This window comes from Rhinatrema bivittatum, chromosome 4 (assembly GCF_901001135.1).
Source record: "Rhinatrema bivittatum chromosome 4, aRhiBiv1.1, whole genome shotgun sequence".
Classification (NCBI taxonomy): domain Eukaryota; kingdom Metazoa; phylum Chordata; class Amphibia; order Gymnophiona; family Rhinatrematidae; genus Rhinatrema; species Rhinatrema bivittatum.
In genome coordinates, this window is record NC_042618.1 from 483,807,633 (window position 1) to 483,821,468 (window position 13,836).

The 13,836-nt window shown below is 47.4% G+C and overlaps 1 protein-coding gene across 1 annotated transcript in view; it reads right to left on the minus strand.

Moving 5' to 3' along the window:
• ANKS1B (ankyrin repeat and sterile alpha motif domain containing 1B) overlaps positions 1-13,836 on the minus strand; it is a 591,267-nt gene that overhangs the window by 62,347 nt on the left and 515,084 nt on the right. The gene's annotated exons all lie outside the window — the stretch shown is intronic.

The following is a 13,836-nucleotide window of genomic DNA, read 5'->3' on the forward strand; positions in this document are numbered from 1 at the left end:
TTTATCTTATCTTTCAAAATTTTCTAAGACTTATGATGGAGTTAAAAAAATCTAAGACCTGCCAACTGACCTTTTTATTCTTCTGGTTGCTCCGATAGCACCCAGACTTGTTCTTCCATCGGGTTCCCCACAGGAGCTTTGTGGCTATGAAAAACCCTCAGCCTCCAGCTCTGAAACCTTCCACAGCTATAGGAGTTCCCAAGTCTTAAAGGATGCATGGACCTCCTCAGCCAATGAAAATCCCAACGGGATGCACTGATACAGAGCCAGGGTGGCCGATAGACAAATCCAGCCCATGTATGCAAGCCACAGCCAATGAAAGGCCCAACCAATATACGTCAAGGCCAATGCATCTGCCTGCGGCCTGCTCGCCTCGTTTCGGCCCGCCTGCCTCCGACTCCGCCCACCCACCGACGTCACTGCCGCTGGGCCGGAGCCCTTTAAAATTGAAGCACCAATTCAGGCAAGCCCCTTTTGTTCCTGCTGCCCTACCTGCCCAAGGCCTCCCCGTGCGTACCGGCACGAGACCCGTCGGGGTCCGGGAGAGCCCCTCGCTGCCTGCGGCCTGCTCGCCTCGTTTCGGCCCGCCTGCCTCCGACTCCGCCCACCCACCGACGTCACTGCCGCTGGGCCGGAGCCCTTTAAAATTGAAGCGCCGATTCAGGCGTCGCGCGCCGAAGGGGCGCGACTAAGGGGCCTGCCCCTTAGTCGCGCCCCTTTGTGCTGCACCTATGTGCCACGCCCAAACCTTCTCTCCACCGCCACTGACGTCCCCCATACTCAGCGCCCCGAAACACCTCTGCCCTCAGCTTCAAATCTGCGGCCTCTTTCCTCTCACCTCCCACTGTGACCCACTCCCTGAAGGTGACCGAGAAAGAGCGGGAGGGAGTCACACAGCCGGAGAGGGAGCGGGAGGGACGCCGACCGAAAGATATTGAGAAGGACGCCTCTGCAAAGGACATACGTCGCAGTCACTATCAAAACGACGTGCAACAGGACCATCCTCCACACTAGTTTCTCCTCTCACTGTCTCTCAACTCAGACACACGCCAACACGGTGAGCAGCTCAAAGTGCCCGTTCCTCTGTGCTGCGTGCCTGTTTTACTATTTGTACTATTTGTACTATTTGTACCCTATTGTCATTAACTGTAATTGTAACTGTAATTACTCAGACTGCGGACTTAGCTAGCTGCTCCGCATATCATCTTCACTACCCATCATCTGCTAGTCCACTGTGCACCCCACCCAGCTACCTGCACCCCCCTTCCTACCTGACCTTTAAGGTACCAACATGGCTGCTTACCCAATCCCTCGCATCCATCACCCTCTCTCCAGACTACCACCCCCCCCTCCCCACCACCCCTCCCCCCTGCCGCAGATCTCTCATCCCCATCCTTACCTCACCCCTAACCCAATTCCTCAGTCTCACCACCCTTTCCATTATACTCATGAATGCGCAATCCATATCTAAAAAGACACTAATCCTCAATGACCTACTTACGGACTGCACTCCAGACATTTGTGCAGTCACGGAAACATGGCTCAAAGAATCAGATACCATCCTCATAAACCAACTCCCATCCTCCCAGTATGACAAATTCCCCATCCACCGACCTAAAAAAAGAGGAGGAGGACTCCTCTTAGCAGCTAAGAAACACCTTAACCTTAAACCCATCAGGGATGTGAATCGTTTTTCAACGATTAAAATTATCGTCCGATAATGTTTATATCGTCTTAAATCGTTATAGAACACGATACAATAGAAATTCTAACGATTTATCGTTAAAAATCGTTAAATCGTGTTAGTGCGCACTAACTCGATTTAGTGCGCACTAACTGAAAATGATACAAATAAACACTTTCCAGGTCACTGAAGGTCAGTTAGGAATGAATATGTGTTCCTATTGGCTGGCTGCCCTCTTATCTATTGATGTTACCAAGGTTACCACTGAGGTGATGGTTGGGGGGATGGGAAATGGAACTGGAAACTAACGAACACCAACAGAAAATGAAACAAAGTGTTCACACTTCCCAGGTCAGTAAAGATCACTTAGGAATGAATATGTATGTATGTATTCCTATTGGCTGGCTGTGCTCTTATCTATTGATGTTACCAATATGGTTGGGGGGATGTGAAATGGAAACAGTTGGAAGCTTGACAAAAAAAGTAATGTAATGATCAGCACTCACCTGACTAGAACTTGTTTGTTTATTATTTTTGTTAGCAGGCACCTGAAATGCTAGTGCATGTTGAATTTGCCAATCACTGTGCATTTTAGAAAGGTGGTCCTGGCTGGAACTGTACACAGTTCAAATATATGTAATTGATTGTTGGTAAGTGTATTTTTTAAGTAGCCACACTGGCACCAGTATGTTTACTTTTCCTCCTACTTAACTCACTAGCTCAGCTTTGTAAGAAGGGCTTCTCTGCTTGTGTGTTGTTTTTGTTTGGTGTGAGGAGAGCAGAAACATCAGATCTTTATTCAATCTACTACAGTCATCTCTTACAGTGCCCTATCCCTATTAATACCAGGAGTGTTGTGATCTTCCTGCACACAGTGCCCTAACCCTGATACCAGTCTGAGACAGCTCCCTCCCTGCATTACTAGTGAGAGGCTGGCTTCACAGACAGGGGGGAGCTGCCTGACCCTCACTCCTGAATTCCCCCATGTCCCAGCTAGTGAATGGTGTGTGGGTGAGGGGGGGGGGGTGGATGGTGAAGTCTGAGACAGCTCCCTCCCTGCATTACTAGTGAGAGGCTGGCTTCACAGACAGGGGGGAGCTGCCTGACCCTCACTCCTGACTTCCCCCATGTCCCAGCTAGTGAATGGTGTGTGGGTGAGGGGGGGGGGGGGGGGAGGATGGTGAAGTCTGAGACAGCTCCCTCCCTGCATTACTAGTGAGAGGCTGGCTTCACAGACAGGGGGGAGCTGCCTGACCCTCACTCCTGACTTCCCCCATGTCCCAGCTAGTGAATGGTGTGTGGGTGAGGGGGGGGGGGGGAGGATGGTGAAGTCTGAGACAGCTCCCTCCCTGCATTACTAGTGAGAGGCTGGCTTCACAGACAGGGGGGAGCTGCCTGACCCTCACTCCTGACTTCCCCCATGTCCCAGCTAGTGAATGGTGTGTGGGTGAGGGGGGGGGAGGAGGAGGATGGTGAAGTCTGAGACAGCTCCCTCCCTGCATTACTAGTGAGAGGCTGGCTTCACAGACAGGGGGGAGCTGCCTGACCCTCACTCCTGACTTCCCCCATGTCCCAGCTAGTGAATGGTGTGTGGGTGAGGGGGGGGGGGGGGAGGATGGTGAAGTCTGAGACAGCTCCCTCCCTGCATTACTAGTGAGAGGCTGGCTTCACAGACAGGGGGGAGCTGCCTGACCCTCACTCCTGACTTCCCCCATGTCCCAGCTAGTGAATGGTGTGTGGGTGAGGGGGGGGGGGGGAGGATGGTGAAGTCTGAGACAGCTCCCTCCCTGCATTACTAGTGAGAGGCTGGCTTCACAGACAGGGGGGAGCTGCCTGACCCTCACTCCTGACTTCCCCCATGTCCCAGCTAGTGAATGGTGTGTGGGTGAGGGGGGGGGGAGGATGGTGAAGTCTGAGACAGCTCCCAACCTGCATTACTAGTGAGAGGCTGGCTTCGCAGACAGGGGGGAGCTGCCTGACCCTCACTCCTGACTTCCCCCATGTCCCAGCTAGTGAATGGTGTGTGGGTGAGGGGGGGGGGGGAGGATGGTGAAGTCTGAGACAGCTCCCTCCCTGCATTACTAGTGAGAGGCTGGCTTCACAGACAGGGGGGAGCTGCCTGACCCTCACTCCTGACTTCCCCCATGTCCCAGCTAGTGAATGGTGTGTGGGTGAGGGGGGGGGGGAGGATGGTGAAGTCTGAGACAGCTCCCTCCCTGCATTACTAGTGAGAGGCTGGCTTCACAGACAGGGGGGAGCTGCCTGACCCTCACTCCTGACTTCCCCCATGTCCCAGCTAGTGAATGGTGTGTGGGTGAGGGGGGGGGGGAGGATGGTGAAGTCTGAGACAGCTCCCTCCCTGCATTACTAGTGAGAGGCTGGCTTCACAGACAGGGGGGAGCTGCCTGACCCTCACTCCTGACTTCCCCCATGTCCCAGCTAGTGAATGGTGTGTGGGTGAGGGGGGGGGGGGGGGATGGTGAAGTCTGAGACAGCTCCCTCCCTGCATTACTAGTGAGAGGCTGGCTTCACAGACAGGGGGGAGCTGCCTGACCCTCACTCCTGACTTCCCCCATGTCCCAGCTAGTGAATGGTGTGGGGGTGGGGGGGGGGGGGGAGGATGGTGAAGTCTGAGACAGCTCCCTCCCTGCATTACTAGTGAGAGGCTGGCTTCACAGACAGGGGGGAGCTGCCTGACCCTCACTCCTGACTTCCCCCATGTCCCAGCTAGTGAATGGTGTGTGGGTGAGGGGGGGGGGGGGGGAGGATGGTGAAGTCTGAGACAGCTCCCTCCCTGCATTACTAGTGAGAGGCTGGCTTCACAGACAGGGGGGAGCTGCCTGTCCCTCACTCCTGACTTCCCCCATGTCCCAGCTAGTGAATGGTGTGTGGGTGAGGGGGGGGGGTGGATGGTGAAGTCTGAGACAGCTCCCTCCCTGCATTACTAGTGAGAGGCTGGCTTCACAGACAGGGGGGAGCTGCCTGACCCTCACTCCTGACTTCCCCCATGTCCCAGCTAGTGAATGGTGTGTGGGTAAGGGGGGGGGGGGAGGATGGTGAAGTCTGAGACAGCTCCCTCCCTGCATTACTAGTGAGAGGCTGGCTTCACAGACAGGGGGGAGCTGCCTGACCCTCACTCCTCCGGGGTATTGTGATCTTCCTGCACACAGTGCCCTATCCCTGATACCAGGGGTGTTGTGATCTTCCTGCATGCAGTGCCCTATCCCTATTAATACCAGGAGTGTTGTGATCTTCCTGCATGCAGTGCCCTATCCCTATTAATACCAGGAGTGTTGTGATCTTCCTGCATGCAGTGCCCTATCCCTGATATCGGGATGTGTGCAAGAAGATCACAACACCCCCGGTATCAGGAATAGGGCACTGTGTGCAGGAAGATCACAACACCCCCAGTATCAGGAATAGGGCACTGTGTGCAGGAAGATCACAACACCCCTGGTATTAGGGATAGGGCACTGTGTGCAGGAAGATCACAACACTCCTGGTATTAATAGGGATAGGGCACTGTGTGCAGGAAGATCACAATACCCCTGGTATCAGGGTTAGGGCACAAGTTCTAGTCACATTGACTGATCACATTACTTGTTTTGTCAAGCTACCAACTGTTTCCATTTCCCATCCCCACATACTGTCAGTAGGAAACTTGGTAACATGAATAAATAAGAGGGCAGCCAATAGGAATACATATTCATTCCTAAACTGACCTTAACTGACCTGAAAAGTGTCAAATTGTATCATTTTCAGTTAGTGCGCACTAACTCCCAGTTAGTGCGCACTAACTCCCGTTAGTGCGCACTAACTCGAGTTAGTGCGCACTAATCGGAAAAAACGATTTTTAACGATTTTTTAACTAAAAAATCGTGCCTAAGACGATTTTCTTGCCCTGCCACACGATTTCTATCGTTAAGACGATATGGAAAACGATTCACATCCCTAATCAGCATAGCCGCCCCACCCAAGCTTGAAATAGGTCTCTTTAAGACAGCTACCCTGCAAATCTGCCTTGTTTACGCCCCCCCCCCACCATCCTTGAGTCCAACCCCTCCCCCCTTATCGAATTTGTTGTGGAATGGATGAAAACAGACACACCTTCCATCATCCTTGGAGATTTTAATCTTCATGTTGATTCACTCCCACCCACGACATCATGCGAAACCTTCATTCATTCGCTCCTTGCTATAGGCTTCCGTCAAATTATTACATCCCCAACCCACAAAGCTGGTCACACACTGGACCTGATGTTTATTAACTCCAGTTTCCAGACCACCGACTCACCCATCTGCACCCCAGTGCCCTGGTCCGACCACTATCTCATTGAAAGCCGACTCACCACGAAGATATCCCTCCCAAGTAACCATCCCACTCATACCACCATCAAATACAGAAAAACCTGCCCCAGCGACGAACTAACCGATGCATTAGCTTTCTCCCTACCTAGACTAATCTGCCCAGACCCAGACACAGCCTTAGCCTCCTGGCATAGCCTTACTGAAGACATTACCAACAAGCTTTGCCCACTCTCCGAACGTATTATAAACACCGCAGCGAAACCCTCCAAGCCCTGGTACACCCAAGAGCTAAAAACCCTTAAATGTAATCTCAGACAAAAAGAAAGAAAATGGCGCAAGGACCCAACCCCGCAACACTCCTCCATCTACAAAACAGCCTTACACACATACAGACTGTCCACACTCAAACACAAGCGTGACTTTTATGGCAAAAAAATCCATGACTATAAATTCAACCCTAAAGTTCTTTTCTCCTATGTCACTAGCCTCACCACCCCTATCTCTCCTACCATTCCAGACGCTGAGGCTGCGGCTAAATGTGAAGAACTGGCAAATTACTTTCAAACTAAAATCTCCAACCTGCTTTCCAGATTTCCCCCCACCAATCCCTGTCCCCCCACTAACCTACCCTCGTTTTCACCCTCCTTCCCAACCTTCAATGGCCACAATTGACCTTACCTCCTCTAAAGAAATCATAAGCCTCCTTCGAAAACTCAAGCCCAGCCTCTCACCCCAACGACACCATCCCCACCAAAGCTTTAATAGCCATCCCCGACAGCATAGCCAGCTCTATAGCAGACATTATCAACTGCTCCTTCACCTATGGGACTGTCCCAGACCCCCTCAAACACGCTGTTGTCAAACCCCTCCTCAAGAAACCTTCCCTAGACCCGAAAGACCCCTCTAACTTCCGCCCCATTTCCAACCTCCCTTTTATCTCCAAACTAATGGAAAAGGTGGTCAATTCTCAACTCATGGACTACCTGGAAAACCATGATATCCTCCATGTTTCCCAATTTGGATTCAGGAAACACTTTAATACTGAATCCTTACTCCTTTCCCTCACTGACCATCTCCTCAGAGGTCTGGGACAAGGCCACAGCTACCTCCTCGCCCTTCTCGATATTTCAGCGGCCTTCGACACCATCAGCCACTACCACATCCTGACACGGCTAGAAAGCATCGGCATCTCAGGAATTGCCCTCGCCTGGTTCAAATCCTACCTCACTAACAGAAAGTTCTCTGTCAAAATTGGAAACAACCTATCTGCTTCTTACCCCTTACAACAAGGAGTCCCGCAAGGCTCATCACTTTCTTCGACCCTCTTCAATGTTTATCTCACACCTCTCTGCCACCTACTCTCTGACCTTAAACTCAAATTCTACCTATACGCTGATGATGTACAGATCATCATTCCCATTCACAACTCCATATCTGACGCCCTGGAGCACTGGGAAAATTGTCTAGCAGCTATCAACGCCCTCCTCACCAACCTTCAGCTTGCTCTCAACACAAATAAAACAGAACTCCTCCACATCTCCTCGCATCCCCATGACCTCTGTGACCTCCCGCCCAACGACCCTAAACTCAACCTCCTTACTGCTCAACCCTCTGTCAGGGACCTAGGAGTCCTTCTCGATCCCAATCTCAGTATGAAACCCCACATCAATTCCATCCTCAAACTGGTTTCTTCAAACTCAATGTTCTAAAGAAACTCAGACCCCTACTCTACACACATGACCTCCGTACAGTGATTCAAGCCACCCTCACCTCCAAACTTGATTACTGTAACGCCCTCCTCTTAGGACTCCCCCAGTCTTCAATAAAACCCCTCCAACTATTGCAAAACGCCACTGCAAGACTCATCACGAACACACGCAAACACGACCATATTACCCCCATCCTCAAGGACTTACATTGGCTCCCCATCCTGTCCCGTATACACCACAAAACCCTGACCATAATACACAAGTCCATCCACACCCACAATTCAAACTGGCTCGACCTCCCATTCACCGCCTCCTTGTCCACCCGAGCCACCAGATCTACCAACAAAGGCACCCTTCATGTTCCATCCCTGAAAACAGCTCATCTCTCCTCCACCCGCGACCGTGCCATCTCCATTGCCAGTCCGGCCCTCTGGAACTCCCTGCCTGTCCACATGCGCCTTGAACCCTGTGCAATCAAATTCAAAAAGAAACTAAAAACACTTCTGTTCAACCATGCCTACACAGAATAGCCTTCTTAGTCCGTAGCCCGCCCCCCCCCCCTCCAGGTGACCGCCCTCTCCTTATTCCAAGGAGATACGCAATGTAAATTGTAAATTGTTAATTATTATTCTCTTGTTATGACTTATTTGTTTTCTATCCTTCTTACTGCCTATTGGTTACCCCCTCGCCCAGTTACTCTCCCTGTTGAAATGTACTTTCCAAGCTTGCAGTTATTATGTGAACCGGTATGATGTCCCCACAACTACCGGTGTATAAAAGTTTCTAAATAAATAAATAAATAAATCTTCAGGCTGATGCATGTCCCAGCCGACAATCATCCTGGCCGATAAAAGCTCTGGCCAATGTGAGCTATGATTGATGCAAGTTCCAGATGACGCCACTGATAGAAGTTCAGCCAGAGCCATCGATGTAGATTCAGCCAGAGCTGCCAATATCTGTCCTGGCAGCCAACACTGTTGATGCCAGATCCAGCAGTCTGTGCTGCTGGTACAAGTCCTACGGCCTGTGCAGCCAAGGCAAATTACAGCGGGGGGGTGCCACCAACGGTTGGTGCCTGGCATCACTGATGCCATTTCTGATGGACAGCACTGCCAATGAAGTTTTGAGCAGCAGGTTGCCGCCAACGCAAGTCTGGTCAACTGGTGTCTCCACTGCACATTCCCTCTTCTGGTATATGCAGTAGGCAGAGTAACTTACCGAAAAAAAATACCCTGCAGGTCTGCATTAGGAAGCTTCTGCCTTCCTCTTTGCTATTGCACATACTCTATTATACCTATCTAGGAGGGTAGGCAGGAGTCCGATGTAGCAAACCTTCTTTCACCATTCTTTTGGAACTATTCCAGGAAAGCATCTTTTACTGTTCTCCCCACCAGAAAAAGAGAACTCAAATTGACATTCTGACATTTTCCTTCCAGTAGCCCCAAACTGCTCAATATACCGCAGTCACCTGCATGGAGCCCTTCCACATAGGGATCTGTCCCTGCGGGATACCAAGTTCCAAACCTGGCTTAGTCTTCTCCTCTAATGGCCACAGATAGGCCATACGGCATCCATTCTCACCTCCCTCTGGAACACCCAGGACACTGGCCACCTCTCCAATTTTCTGGACAAGCTGGGGAAGACACTTTAATGTTCCTTAAGACTCCAGCAAACAACTCTGTTGTCCTCCATCTTGTGGGCATTCTGGCAAGGCTGGCAACCATTCCAGTCCATATCCTATATGTTTTACAAGCATAACTCTGGAATAATACTATTTCATAGGCCTAGGTTGCAAAGTAATGACACCTTAAACATACTATTCCAACTCCCTGAATTTTTTGTAATAGTGTAACCACCTCACTAAAAAGAAAGAGAACCATGGTTAATGCAAAAGAACTACAGAGTCCATGTAGTTGCAAACCAATACCACCAGGAATCCAAATTTGTTAGATAGGTATTCCAAAGCATCATGCCAACTGCAGGCTTCTCATTCTATCCCTGTGCCTATATGTTATTTTCGCAGTCTTATATTTACTTCCCAGAGGGCAGCATTGAATATTCTCAAATGTTCTGGATACGATGGGATGCATATGCCATCTCTTCAACATAGCTATGGATATTTCGATGCACTATTGTGTATCTTAGCTGCTTCCACTGAAATTTACTGTGTGGCTTCAATGCGAGCCAATACCTTTGATGATATTTCCAGGATAAGTTCACAGACTTCCTTGTCTGGCTAAGATTCCCCTTGGAGGAATCCTTGGAGAAAAGGTCACTCAAATTAATGAACAGCGATATTACTGAAGACAGCAGCCTCGGGCTTGTGCTTAGAAGCAGAACATTATCAACTAAAAAGAGTGGAGCAAGTCCAGTTCATGCCTGGACAGAGATTTTCTTTGCTCGTGTCTTAAATCAGAATATAACCATTCTGGTTAGGAGAAGATTTCATTCCTCCCTGAGTAAACACCATAAGATCCTCAAACACTGCTAAATGCTTAGGACTGTAGAATCTGGATACCATTTGCATTTACTCCTCATCAGTCAGCCTTTCAATGCACTTCAGACTCGTTTCTTACAACTCTGCCTTGAGTTGCTTAACATCAGTGGTTACTAAAACCTTCCCTTCCACACCTTCCAGAGCAAAGATTCTACTCCTGACACTTCCCATCCCTATAAACCCAGGGAACTAGATTCAGAGATCTGATCAATTATTTTCTATCAGAGTTATTCAGATGGATCCCCTCAACATTCATCCAGAAGGAAGAATGTATGTGCACTTTTCAGCTAAAGGATGCTCATGAAAATATGTCTAACCCCCTTTACGGTGGGTGATTTCAACTATGAGTACAACACATTCCCCTTCGACTGTGGACAGCAACAATAACTCCCTGCCGAGTGCCTTGCTATGGTAACAGCACACCTGACCCGCCAGACCATCCAGGATAACCATCAAATTACAGAAAGGCAAACTGGCCTCACGGAATGCATCATTTTACTTGTTGTGCACAATCAGGTGAATTTTCAAAGGAATTACACATATAAATGGAACGTACTATCGTCGAAATTTTCAAAAGCCATTTATCTTCGTTAAGTGCACTTAACATGGTTAAAACCTATAGACAATTCAATGGCATATATTGTAGTAATTTTCCAAAGCCCACTTACAAGGATAAAGTGTATTTATACAAGTAAAACCCAGTTTTAAGCAAGAAATGCTTTTGAAAATCAGGCCCATTATGTTTTCTTGGGTAACATTTCTTGACTCAGCTCTGATTCCTTCTTCCAAGAAAATCAAATTCCTTTAAAAAAATTCTACAAGAGATATTTTTTTCTCCTGTGAACCCAAGTGAACACTCTCTAAATTTGCTTGCTTATGACTCACTATAGGTTCATTGATCGTCCAGCAAGGGAATCGTTATCTTAGCGTGACTGGGGACTGCAATCCACATACTTCCTGCTTCCTGGCCTTGAATACATCATTTATATTGGAGTCTTCATTCTCCATGTGAAACCGCATATGCCAAACCATTGGCAGCCAAACCGTAACTCTAGTCACAAGAAACGGAAATTACTTTGGTGCCTAGATATTATCCCATTATAGGGCGAAGTCCCTGTCTGATTTCCCCTCACTTATGGTAATGCACGTCTCTAAGGAGAATGAGAAAGGGCAGAACCCTTCCAAACTCAAAGAGCTCAATTTCTTGTAGACATACAATTTCCAGTACACCTTCTAGTGCTAAGATCAATCAGGGATATGAATCTTGAACATGGTAAGCAAATATTTAGCTTTCCTGCATGTAGCATATCCTCCAGAGATCCCCAAGATAACGGCAAATCTCCTCAACAGAGTTTCCTGACCTCTCACATGGTCACTCCAACAATTAACAGTAGACAAATTATTAACAGTAGACGTGCATTACCATTGGTTTCCTGGGACTTCTGGTAATCAACCTCTTCATGTCAGAGGAGCACAGAATACTAGGGAAGTTTTGCTCTATTCTTCTCAACTAATTCTGGTCATCTCAGAATTCTTTTAGGATAACCTGGCATACGAGTCTCATATACACAAATTTTTTGATTTTACCAAAATTCACAACAATTCACAAGCTGCTTGAGAATCAAGCCTATCTACTCCCATTAGCTCCTTATGACCCTTGCAGTTTTCATACCAATGTCTGATGCAGCTATTCTGCAATCCTCCAGTTCTTCTGGAATTAGACCTACCGTATAATCAGGGAAATGAACATCCTTTTTTTTTGTCTGACTCTCTTCTCCCTTAACCTAACTGGAGGTTGACCTCTCAAGGTTTGCAGTACTATCCTTGCTTACAGACAATCAATGACTGGAAGACTCTTCCATTTTAGATTGGAATAACTTTTCTTTTTGGGATTCTCATTCTGACTTTGATTCATTTTAATGTTAATCTATAGGTATGCTGGACTTCTTTTTATTTGACTCAACTCTTGCCGCCTTATCAGTAAGAATTCAGGTTGATACCATAGCAGCTTATGTTCAGGTTCACAGCAAGTCAAACGTGCGGTATTCGCAGATATATACAGTTATGAAGAGTTTATGGTGTATTCTATTTCCAGTGATTAAGTCCCTGGTTCCATTAGATCAAAGTTTCATTCTGTATCCATTTCTGAGCACGCAAGTTGAGCCACTTGTCAAGCATTGTTTCTTCCAGCGGTATCCAAAACCAGAAGGTCAGAGATCTTCAAACTTTGGTTCATTTTTCATCTTATCTGCTCTTCTCTTATGGTAGGGTATGGCTACATAACAAACTATGATTCTGCTTAAGGTTGTATCAGTCTTCCATATCAATCAAGTCATCATGTCAGCATTTTTTCCAATAACACACGCACATGGAGGTATGACAGTCTTTCATTCCTCCAACTGTACGACTCTTGGTAGACCACAGGAGAAGGTCTTAGCCACTCTATCAGGCTTCCCAATTATTAGTCTCTCATGATCTTACCAGATTAGATATAACAGTCTCCACATCACCAGACAGTGGACTCTATTGCTCCATACTACTCGCTAGAAAGCCTAGAGATAACCAACATATCTAAGGTTCGCTACCAACAGCAACCCTACAACACATCTGCAAATCTGTAACTTGGTCATTGGTTCACACCTTTCCTTCCCACTGCTGTCTGCACAATTTGACAGACAGAGACAGTAATTTTGGAGCAGCAGTTTTGCCTAGCCTGTTATTCTATACATATAGAGATTAAAAAAAAAGTTTCTTGCTAAAGTTTATAAAGCTTATAAAGGCCTTTCTTTTTGGGCAAGCTTACAATCTGAATGATGACAGTAGAAGCTGAGTGCCGTCTGAAAGAATTGCTGAACAGTGTCAGGCTTTGGGCCATATGGGCTTGAAATTGTTGCATTCTAGGTTTTTGGGTTTATGGTTTTATTTTGTTTTATTTTCATTGTTTAATTATGTTTTAGATTGTAGCACTTTTAAATGAATGATATTAGCCTTTTTTATATGTTATAAGAATTAACTTGCACTATGCACTTGTATAATTCTATTTATGTATTCTATGGATGTTGAAATTGTAAACCACTTAGAATTGACGATAGGTGGTATAGAAATTTATAAATAAATAAATAAATTCTGGTAGTCTACTCTCCACAATGGGATATACGTTGCTCATTCAGTTATCGGTTTGCTGTAACCCTCAGCTTGGAGCTCCCCACACATAATGGCTAATTCGGCCTGCTTATCAATGGACAAAGCAAGTTTGCTTACCATAAACAATGTTTCCATAGTTAGCAGAATGAAGTACCCGCCTGCCTCTCTGGAGAGTCGACTATCTTGCTAGACTGAGCTCTAGAATTGACTGAGGTGGCTCACGAGGCAATGCTCAGGTGGGAATTCCTGCATGTGCTCAGAAGAACAAAAGCTCTACTAGCTAAGAGAGATGCCGCTAGATGATGTCACCCATATGTATCAGCTAATTCATCCTGCTACCTGCAGAAAACACTATTCATAGTAAGCAAACTTGCTGTACACATGAAACTAGGTTATGTGGGCACTTTTATGTGCACTGAGCTTGGGTCAATTTTAGAACAGTTATTTACACGCATAAAATGGGGTTTATGCACACAGTTTTCAAAATTACCTCCA